Source organism: Dendropsophus ebraccatus, chromosome 5 (assembly GCF_027789765.1).
Source record: "Dendropsophus ebraccatus isolate aDenEbr1 chromosome 5, aDenEbr1.pat, whole genome shotgun sequence".
NCBI classification, from domain to species: domain Eukaryota; kingdom Metazoa; phylum Chordata; class Amphibia; order Anura; family Hylidae; genus Dendropsophus; species Dendropsophus ebraccatus.
In genome coordinates, this window is record NC_091458.1 from 159,339,196 (window position 1) to 159,351,773 (window position 12,578).

Here is a 12,578-nt window from a genome sequence, read left to right on the forward strand (position 1 = left end):
AGTGAATAAGAATTCAATGATGTCTTTCCATGAAGATTTAAAGGGGTAGGATTCTACTAGTTGCTAAAAGTGACAGCAATGGCCGTTCCTTGTAACCGCTTTAAAATATATCACTACCGACTGCACATCTTCCTGTATAGACGTGCAGCCGATAGCAAAAGGAAACTGACAGCACATGTATGCATATATCCCAGCTGTGGGTTACCAGATCACACAGCAGTGCATACTTACCTAGTGCGCTGCTGTGTGATCTGGCATCCTGCATATCTGTGCTGTCAGTTTCCATGGCTGCACATAATATTGCGCCATGTAAAGGCGCCGATCTCGCAGATTTTAAGAGAAAAAACCTTGTGCCCATAGGCGACTGAGAAGTGAATCTGATACTGACCACATCTTTTTCTTTATAATGCTCAGCCGCTTTGATCCGATGAATGCTTCTCTAATGTATCGTAATAAAGAACGCTGGAATAAAAGAACAGACTTAGAACCTTGAGGTTGTTATGGAGGACGTAATTATTATTTAGTTTATCAGAATTGACCTGTATTCCCCTGTAGTAATTACCACTATACTGCTGGCACCGCTAAATAGATTTATTAGAGGTTATTGTGTAATCCATAATACTTTTATTATCCTGTAACACTGAATCAATCACCAGGAAAACATCTTTTATTTATTATGCAGATTAGCTAGTTGGTGCACTGAGGGCGGTGCTTCAGTGCTTAGAGCAGTGGGGGCGGTGCTTTAGTGCTTGGAGCAGTGGGGGAGGGGCTTCAGCACTTGGAGCAGTGGGGGCGGGGCTTCAGGACCTGGATCAGTGGGGGCGGTGCTTCAGCACTTGGAGCAGTGGGGGCGCGGCTTCAGTGCTTGGATCAGTGGGGGTGGTGCTTCAGCACTTGGAGCAGGGATCAGCACTTGGAGCAGTGGGGGCGGTGCTTCAGTATGGGGCGGTGCTTCAGCACTTGAATCAGAGGGGGTGGGGCTTCAGCACTTGGAGCAGTGGGGGTGGTGCTTCAGCACCATTATGGCCCATTCCGACCCCTCTCTTCTCCTCCTCCTCTTCTTAGAAATGGCCATTGATTTAAAAATTATAAAATGGACATAAAAAAAAATGATAAAACCCCTTCATGTCAGGACAAAACCCTGGTGGTTTTAAAGGGGCTATCCAGCGCTACAATGGCCACTTTTCCCCCTCTCATGTCTCCAGATTGTGTTCGGTTTGAAACTCAGTTCCATTTAAGTAAATGGAGCTTAATTGCAAACCGCACCCGAACTGGAGACAACAGTAGGGGGAAAAGTGGCCATGTTTTTGTGTCTCTGGATAACCCCTTTAAGCAGTTCACTGTAACAGCCTCTTTGCATCTTTACTCACTTTGCGGATGCTGCGGTTCTTCTGATAAGACAATAACTTTGCATGCTCCATCTCTGTCTGCAAAAAAAGAAAAGATTTTGTGAAATGCAGCAGCAACACTGGTAAAGGCGGCGATATACATGGTCCTGAGATGTTGTATCCATTCACCTTAATCCTCTGTATTTCTTCCTTTATCTCCTGTGATAGATCAGCCTCCTCCTCCTTTTCCTCCAGAACAGAAAATACCTAAATAATAAGAAAGCAGTGTACAGAAAGTGCAGAGGTAAGTAAATGTAAGTGACGCCTTCAGTAATGCTCAATCTGTGTGATTTAGGCTCTGTTGTCATTAGCATCATTACAGTGGCAGCCATGATGGGTATTAGGCCCCTTCTGGGTTGTCCACATTTACCCCCTTCATGTAACACACGTCCGCTCTTTCACCAAATAACAATAAATGGAATACCTGTGTACATAACTGCTCCTTGTATTCCTGCAAAGCTTCGGAGACTTTAGCAATCCGTCTGTTCTGAAATTGGAAAGAAAAATGGCGTCAATAACCACTGAAACGTGGCGACCATCAGCTGCTCGGTACCCGCACTACACAGTGATGGGGCCAGAAGCAGCTTGTCTCCATTCACCAATGAGCTGCAGTTACAGGTTACTACCACTACACAGGGAACGGAGACAAGCGGCTTCCGGCCCCATTCACTGATTGTCCAGTCTGTATAGAATAAGGCTGCATCTACTCTCTAGAACAGGGATGCGGAACCTTTGGCCCTCCAGCTGTTGCAAAACTACAACTCCCATCATGCCTGGACACCTGAAGGTTCCCCATCCCTGCTCTAGAATACCCCAAACTGCATCTCCGCTTCTTTTAGTATCATATTTCTTACTTATTGTCTTAAAGGAGAAGTCCGGCGAAAATTTTTTGAAACTATTGTATTGCCACTCAAAAGTTACACAAATGACCAGTATACACTTATTATGGGAAATGCTTATAACATTTTTTCCCCTGCACTTACTACTGCATCAAGGCTTCACTTCCTGGATAACATGGTGATGTCACTTCCTGGATAACATGGTGAGGTCACTTCCTGGATAACACGGTGATGTCACTTCCTGGATAACATGGTGACGTCACTTTCTGGATAACATGATGATGTCACTTCCTGGATAACATGGTGACGTCACTTCCTGGATAACATGATGATGTCATGACCCGACTCCCAGAGCTGTGCGGGCTGTGGCTGCTGGAGAGGATGATGGCAGGGGCATGCTCAGTGTCCCTCCAGTGCCCTGTGTCCCTCAGTGTCCCCTGCAATCATCCTCTCCAGCAGCCACAGCCCGCAAAGCTCTGGGAATTGTGACATCACCATGTTACCCAGAAAATGTCATCACCATGTTATCCAGGAAGTGACATCACCATGTTTATCCAGGAAGGGACATCATGTTATGCAGGGAGTGACATCACCCTGCTATCCAGGAAGTGACATAACCATGCTATCCAGAAAGTGACATCACCATGTTATCCAGGAAGTGACATCACCATGTTATCCAGGAAGTGACATCACCATGTTATCCAGGAAGTGACATCACCATGTTATCCAGGAAGTGACATCACCATGTTATCCGGGAAGTGAAGCCTTGATGCAGTAGTAAGTGCAGGGAAAAAAAGCCCTTTATAAGCATTTCCCATAATAAGTCTATATTGGGGATTTGTATAACTTTTAGGGGGCAACACAATACTTTAATAAAAACTTTTGCCGGAATTCTCCTTTAAGCATTTTTTTTTTTTTACAGTGATAGATAAAACTTACCAAAAACGCGGTGTAGGAGGTAAAGCTTTCTTTGCTTTCATGTGGACTAATTCTCAGGCCGTGCAGGATTCTTAGTATTTTAACTGCGAGCTCTAGTGGCGGCGTGTACCCCTCTTCCCAGGAGCTTATATCATTCCAGATTGCGGTTAGCATAGAGATGTCGGAAGAAGAGAAGGGCCTAGAATAATATAAAAAGTGGAGAAATACTGAATATTTCTACAAACATAATATATAGTTCTACACACGGCCTAGCTCTGGGCTCAGAATCCAATCTCCAAATACACACAACATCCTAGGAAACTAACCAGAGATATGTATGTTACTTCTATTTAAAAATCTCCAGTCTTCCAGTACTTATCAGCTGCTGTATGTCCTGCAGGAAGTGGTGTATTCTCTCCAGTCTGACACAGTGCTCTCTGCTGCCACCTCTGTCCATGCCAGGAACTGTCCAGCGCAGAAGAGGGTTTTTTATGGGAATTTGCTGCTGCTCTGGACAGTTCCTGACATGGACAGAGGTGGCAGCAGAGAGCACTGTGTCAGACTGGAGAGAATACACCACTTCCTGCAGGACATCCAGTAGCTGGTAAGTACTGGAAGACTGGAGATTTTTAAATAGAAATAATTTACAGATCTGTATAATTTTCTGACACCAGTTGATTTGAAAGAAAAAAGAAAATCTCCGGAGTACCCCTTTAAGTAACCTGACCATAGAATACATGACCGATCAGTTTTATGCAGAGTCTGTACAATGCTCAATCAATTATATAGCTGCATGAGCCATCGCTGGATCATTTGTGCGTCATTAAACCCCACCCATGTGTTCAAAATCCTATTATATACATGTCTACCATCACAAAGTACATATAAAATTACAGAAATACTTACTCGCAGTCAAAATTTTCTTCATCATCGCTGTCATTAGTTCCAATGTAGAAAAAGGCTACAGGAAAAGAATAAGAAGAATTTACGGTAAACTCGTGAAATATTGTTAATGAACCAAATTACTTCTCAGCGCTTTGCAAGAAGAGCTCACAGTTTTTCTAAATTGTAACTTGGTGTAAGAGCATTGCTTTGGTGTAAGAGCTCCCTGTACTGGGTGGGAGGAGGAGCGGCATGGCCTGCATCGGGGGGTCTACAGCCCTGCACTCTGACCCAGGAAGTCTCCCTCACCTTCCAAATCATAGCAGATCCACTTCAGGCTGGGGCTCACATCAGGGGACAGGACTGTGGGCGTAATCTTTACATAGCTGTAACCCCTCTCTCCCCGGACAGAGAGCGCTGCTATACTGTGCCCACATATACCCTGCTTATTCCTTCATGCTCCCTGCAGTCTCTGTCAGTCCTTGTGTTTCCCATCTTCTCCATTCCTTCTATAATGTGCCTGCACTCACACTCAGCTATACACACTGCTGCTATAATGTGCCTGCACTTACACTCAGCTATACACACTGCTGCTATAATGTGCGTGCAGTTACACTCAGCCATACACACTGCTGCTATAATGTGCATGCACTTACACTCAGCTATACACAATGCTGCTATAATGTGCCTGCACTTACACTCAGCCATACACACTGCTGCTATAATGTGCCTGCACTCACACTCAGCTATACACACTGCTGCTATAATGTGTCTGCACTCACACTCAGCTATACACACTGCTGCTATAATGTGCCTGCACTCACACTCAGCTATACACACTACTGTATAGAGAAGTTTCTGTCACTGTCCTCCTGCACAGCTCTGTGATTCTCACTTCCTGATTGGTCCATGCTGAGCACACGCCCCTTCCCCATTGCTGTCATGTGACCACACAGACCTCTGACAGCAGCCCTGCTTCTCTATTGTAGACTGTTGTACTACACTACTGCATTATGGGGATCTGCAGCTCGATCCTGTATCTATAAGCTGCTGCTGTGTTATCAGGGTTATACAGTTACTATACATTATACACCACATACTGCTTTACTGTACAGTAACTTATATATCACATATCCAGCTGCAGTGTTATCAGGGTTATACAGTTACTATACATTATATACCACATGCTGCTATACTGTACAGTAACTTATATATCACATATCCAGCTGCAGTGTTATCAGGGTTATACAGTTACTATACATTATACACCACATACTGCTTTACTGTACAGTAACTTATATATCACATATCCAGCTGCAGTGTTATCAGGGTTATACAGTTACTATACATTATATACCACATGCTGCTATACTGTACAGTAACTTATATATCACATATCCAGCTGCTGTGTTATCAGGGTTATACAGTTACTATACATTATATACCACATGCTGCTATACTGTACAGTAACTTATATATCACATATCCAGCTGCAGTGTTATCAGGGTTATACAATTACTATACATTATATACCACATGCTGCTATACTGTACAGTAACTTATATATCACATATCCAGCTGCTGCTGTTTTATCAGGGTTATACAGTTACTATACATTATACACCACGTGGTGCTATACTGTACAGTAACTTATATATCACATATCCAGCTGCTGCAGTGTTATCAGGGTTATACAGTTACTATACATTATATACCACATGCTGCTATACTGTACAGTAACTTATATATCACATATCCAGCTGCGGTGTTATCACGGTTATACAGTTACTATACATTATATACCACATGCTGCTATACTGTACAGTAACTTATATATCACATATCCAGCTGCGGTGTTATCACGGTTATACAGTTACTATACATTATACACCACATGCTGCTATACTGTACAGTAACTTATATATCACATATCCAGCTGCGGTGTTATCACGGTTATACAGTTACTATACATTATACACCACATGCTGCTATACTGTACAGTAGCTTATATATCATCGCTGTACTTCATTAGAGAATGTTGGCATTGGATACATTATGTAAAGCAGTGATCATGTGACCAGTAGTATATATATACACATTACCACTTGGAGGACAGTCTGATGAATCGAAGGACATAGTAAACGCGATCGCAGGAAATAGTTCTGTAAAAATAAAGACAATTACCCCAAAATTATTACTCAGTGTTCTTCATAGCGGAGTGTAATAGATTCATGTATAATATAACCGTATTAATGAGGGGATAATCCAAGTTCTTGCACTAATGTCTTCTATACTGCATTATTATGGTGCCTGGAGATCAGCGCCCTGCAGGATGGATTGTTCATAAGCAAACTCATTGCTATCTGCAACTTCCATCCAGACGAATGGGACGTCACCACCTCCAGGATTCATACATAGAGACATCCCGCTTAGAGAGGCTAAGGAGGCCCTTACACAGGTCCTAAGGTATATAGGGAGTCATACTAGCAGCTCTTTGGTTAAAGGGGCACTCCAGCAAAAAATCTTTTTCTTTCAAATCAACCGGTGTCAGAAAGTTATACAAATTTGTAATTTACGTCTATTTGAAAATTTCCAGTCTTACCATACTTATCAGCTGCTGTATGTCCTGCAGGAAGTGATGTATTCTTTCCAGTCTGACACAGTGCTCTCTACTGCCACCTCTGTCCATGTCAGGAACTGTCTAGAGCAGGAGAGGTTTTCTATGGGGATTTGCTGCTGCTCTGGACAGTTCCTGACATGGACAGAGGTGGCAGCAGAGAGCACTGTGTCAGACTGGAGAGAATACACCACTTCCTGCAGGACATCCAGTAGCTGGTAAGTACTGGAAGACTGGAGATTTTTAAATAGAAATAATTTACAGATCTGTATAATTTTCTGACACCAGTTGATTTGAAAGAAAAAAGAAAATCTCCGGAGTACCCCTTTAAGTAACCTGACCATAGAATACATGACCGATCAGTTTTATGCAGAGTCTGTACAATGCTCAATCAATTATATAGCTGCATGAGCCATCGCTGGATCATTTGTGCGTCCCCTTTGTTATTGGCCGCACAGAAGATACAATCAGCAGGTAAATCAGAGTTTGCTCGTCAGCTCATCGCTGGATTATTTTGACATAGCCGCTCATGTCGTCTGGTTGTTGCCTTTTTTTATACAAAGTTATTATTGTCCGTAATGGCCGATAATCAAGCAAATGCAGCCGATAATTGCTTCCTGTAATAGGGCCCTAATGGTGGTTTTACACGGAGCGATAATTCGCCCAATCGCACGATTAACGATTTTGAATGAACGATTTTTTTTTTATATAACGATCGGCGTTTAGATGGAACGATACATCGTACGGAATATTCGTTTTGCGATCGCTTAAGCCTATCTCACACATAGGGTAATCGTTGAAAGACTGTTTACACTGAACGATCTGCGAATTTTTTGCGAACGATCAACGACGATTTGAGAACTTGTTGAAAGATCAAAATGAACGATTTCTCGCTCGTCGCTTGATTGTACGATTATCGTTCGAATTCGACCGTTATCATGCAAATTTGAACAATACATCGTTCTGTGTAAAACCACCATAAGGGTATGTTCACACTTAGCAAATGGAGCGGAATGCCACCTTCTTGTCATGTCAATTCTTTGAGCGGAGAGCAGAGGAGATCGGAGGTGCGGGGGTCCTCCCACAGAGATGCGGTCCGACACCGAGGCAGGTGGAATTCCGCCCCATGTGCTCAGTGTGAACATACCCTTACAGTGAAACAATGTTGCTGCATGGCCAATAACAATTCATCCCTTTGGATTTGTTTGTCTTTTTGATTATACACAATCAGGTTATGTTACCGTAACACTGCAGTCTCCAATACTGCAAACACAAACTAATCACAAGTTTTTACCCAAGTAGTTTTTGTCTGAGGAACCTTCTGCTCTCCGGCACTCTCTTCCGATTATTGTTCGCATAATCGTTAACGATAAACCATCTCAAAGGACCGCTATTGCGAAAGACCTGAAATCATTCACCTATTTACATGGAACAATAATCGTTACTTATGCTCGTTCTTGCGGTCGTCTTGTCGTCGCTATTGCGTTCGTCACTACTGCGAATGACCGAACGACGTCTTATTCAATGCGAACGATTTGCGAACGAGCAACGATAAAAATAGGTCCAGGTCTTATTAAGCAATCAACGATTTCTCGTTTGGTCGTTAATCGTTAACTGCTATTCAACCGAACAATTATCGCTTAGATCCGAATGACTTAACAATAATCTCAACGATAATCGTCCCGTGGAATAGGGCCCTTACCAGAAGTTGGGGGGGCAGACTTCTCCTGGCTTATTCTCTGAAAGGTTACACCCTGACTAATAGACACTTTTGCTCTCAGGGCCCTATTACACGGGACGATTATCGAGCGAAAGATCGTTATATCATTCGAATTTAAACGATAATCGTTCTGTGTAATTGCAGGCAACGATCAAAAAATCGTTCGTATGTAGTTGATCATTGATTTAGATCTGAACCTGAATTGTTCGTTAATCGTTCGCTGTAATTCCACATTCGTTCACTCAAGTTCCGCATTTGTTCACTAATCGCTCAGTGTAATTGCACATTGTCTATTGTTTTGCTGGGATCAGAAGGAATAAACAATCATAGTTACGATCACAATAACGACCATCATTATGTGTAATATGGTGAACGATTTAAGGTTAAGGGTCCATTTACACAGAAAGATTATCTGACAGATTAGAGATCAGGTCATAAAGGAAAGCCTGAGATTTCTCCTCTTTTCATCGTTGATATTGGTTTGAACCTATAATTGTTGGGCGCCGACCACGCATCGCTACGTGTAAAAGCGGTGCGCGGCCGGTGGCTCACAATATACATTACCTATCCAGGCTGCAGGGCTCCTCTTGCGGTCTTCTCCCCAGGTCCCGCGTGCTCCAGCTTCAGAGCGGCCTGTCTGAGCTGACAGGCTACTCAGCCAATCACTGGCTGGTACCGCCGCGCCCAGTGATTGGCTGAGTGGCCTGTCGGCTGACAGGCCGCTTTGAAGCTGGAGCGCGCGGGACCCGGGGAGAAGACCGCAAGAGGAGCCCTGCAGCCTGGATAGGTAATGTATAAAGTTAAGCAAGGGCTGCAAGGACATCGGTAACGATGTCCCTGCAGCCCTTGTTAAACGATAATAGGGCCGTGTAATAGGCCCAGTTTACAGTTATTATCGGACCCCTATCGGCCAGTGTAATACTACCCTAAGGCCACCTTGTGAGGATAGCCTTCCTGTAGGTCATTTAGATCTTTAGGCTTCTTTAACTTTTCTTCTTGGGGCCTAAACTACAACCTAGTGATTTCCTACAGATTGTTGAATTTTACGCCAGGATTTCAGCCACTGCTCGGTCTCCCAGTTCATGTGTCTCCTGACCCCAGTATAACATTACGACAAGCACAAAAGGAGCCCATTACTTTACTGACACTGGAATTTCTGCCGCCCAAAGAACGGCCTGTGGAGAATTTGATTTTCACATTTCTGTGAGAACCTCTTCCATAGCAACCTAACAAACAACAGCTAGGGTGGTCGCACCGGTAAGGCCCACCTCACAGATCAGGAATCCCTGACTTTCACATAGATCCAACGTAACAACGAATGATTATAGTAAGAATAAGGCTTCTTGTACATGGGCTGAAGGATCACCAATATGAGCATCAACCATGTATAGTGAATAGAGATGAGCGAACCTGGAGCAGCTGGAGTCGATCTGAACCCGAACGTTCGGCATGTGATTAGCGGTGGCTGCTGAACTTGGATAAAGCCCTAAGGCTATGTGGAAATCATGGATATAGTCATTGGCTGTATCCATGTTTTCCAGACAACCTTAGAGCTTTATCCAAGTTCAGAAGCCACCGCTAATCCAATACCGAACGTTCGGGTTCGGATCGTCTCGAACCCAAACATGGTTCACTCATCTCTAATAGCGAATCAATCTGCTCTCAGACTATGTACTATGCAATGATCGGGGGATTAGAACTAATGATTACTGCCATACAGGGGAAGATGTGATCAATGCCCCACTCCACACTATGGGGGAGATTTATCAAACTGGTGTAAAGTGAGACTGGCTCAATCGCCCCCGGCAACCAATCAGATTTTACCTTTTATTTTCCAAAAAGACTGTGAGGAATGAAAGGTGGAATCTGATTGGTTGCCGGGGGCGACTGAGCCGGATTCACTTTACACCATGTTTGATAAATCTCCCCTGATCTGCACCATGATCCGTCTATCACCCGTATCTCCCGGGCTTATGCAGCTGTATACGGTTCCCATTCAGTTGCACAATTCTCCCATTGAAAAAATACCATCAAGTACAACCTGCAGTATATATATATATATATATATATTATATATATATATATATAACCAGCTGTATGTGAGCCCCATGGCTACTAATAAAGGAAGGAAGGGGGCACCACAATTAGGAAATATCCCGGCACAGGTTGGAGATGGATGGTAACATTTCCCTTTGTTACGTGTTATAGTGATGCATACAGTGTAGTCTATATCTATAATCTATAGGACCCATAGGCATTTTTATCATTTGCAGACTTTTCTCTAGATACATTTGCTTTGGTACCCCTGGGCATGGGGGGCATTTACACGTTTATACGGGCGATGTGCTAAGGACCAGAATCACGGAACTCAAAGCATTGTGATTGCCGAGAGCTCCGATTCATTTTGTATGCATCCGGCTGCAGCGCTGTGTCAGTACAGGAGCGCGGAGATTTAAACTGATTCGGACCTCCCGGCATCATCATGAATCATAGTGCTGGGAGCTCCACATATAGTTCCACAGCACATTGTCTGTATATACGGAACCTGTAAATGACCACTTACATGTAATATTTTAAGGCACATATACAACTGGCAGACACTTATTTTGGTGGAAACAAAAGGAAACATCCAACCCCTCCTGCTGAGGATTGTGTAACCGCATATCTATCACAGAGGTAACTGTTTTCTATCCTGCGACTATCCTCTTCTTGCTAAACTACAGAAAATGGGGGCTGCAGCAAATGGAGAGCCCCGTTATTGGTATATACTGTACAAAATATTACATGGAGACCCCCCCAGTATATACTGTACAAGGATGGACCATACTAGATATTACATGGAGACCCCCGTTATTGGTATATACTGTACAAGGATGGACCATACTGATAATACATGAAGCCCCCCGGTATACACCATACTAGATATCACATGGCGCCCCCCCCCCCCGGTATACACCATACTAGATATTACATGGCGCCCCCCCCCCCCCCGGTATATACTGTACAAGGATGGACCATACTAGATATTACATGGAGACCCCCGTTATTGGTATATACTGTACAAGGATGGACCATACTGATAATACATGAAGCCCCCCGGTATACACCATACTAGATATCACATGGAGCCCCCCCCCCCCGGTATACACCATACTAGATATTACATGGCGCCCCCCCCCCCCCCCGGTATATACTGTACAAGGATGGACCATACTAGATATTACATGGAGACCCGCGGTATATACTGTACAAGGATAGACCATACTAGATATTACATGGAGACCCCCGGTATTGGTATATACTGTACAAGGATGGACCATACTGATAATACATGAAGCCCCCCAGTATATACCATACTAGATATCACATGGAGCCCCCCCCCCCCCCCCCCCCCGGTATACACCATACTAGATATTACATGGCGCCCCCCCCCCCCCTCCCCCCGGTATTTACCATACTAGATATTACATGGCGCCCCCCGGTATATACTGTACAAGGATGGACCATACTAGATATTACATGGAGCCCCCCCAGTATACACAATACTAGATATTACATGGAGCCCCCCTGGTATACACCATACTAGATATTACATGGAGCCCCCCCGGTATATACCACACTAGATATTACATGGCGCCCCCCGGTATATACTGTACAAGGATGGACCATACTGATATTACATGGAGCCCCCCCGGTATATACTGTACAAGGATGGACCATACTAGATATTACATGGAGACCCCCCGGTATACACCATACTAGATATTACATGGAGACCCCCCGGTATACACCATACTAGATATTACATGGAGCCCCCCCGGTATATACCATACTAGATATTACATGGAGCCCCCCCGGTATATACCATACTAGATATTACATGGCGCCCCCCCGGTATATACTGTACAAGGATGGACCATACTAGATATTACATGGAGCCCCCCGGTATACACCATACTAGATATTACATGGAGACCCCCCGGTATACACCATACTAGATATTACATGGAGACCCCCCGGTATACACCATACTAGATATTACATGGAGCCCCCCCGGTATATACTGTACAAGGATGGACCATACTAGATATTACATGGAGCCCCCCCGGTATACACCATACTAGATATTACATGGAGCCCCCCCGGTATACACCATACTAGATATTACATGGAGCCCCCCCGGTATACACCATACTAGATATTACATGGAGCCC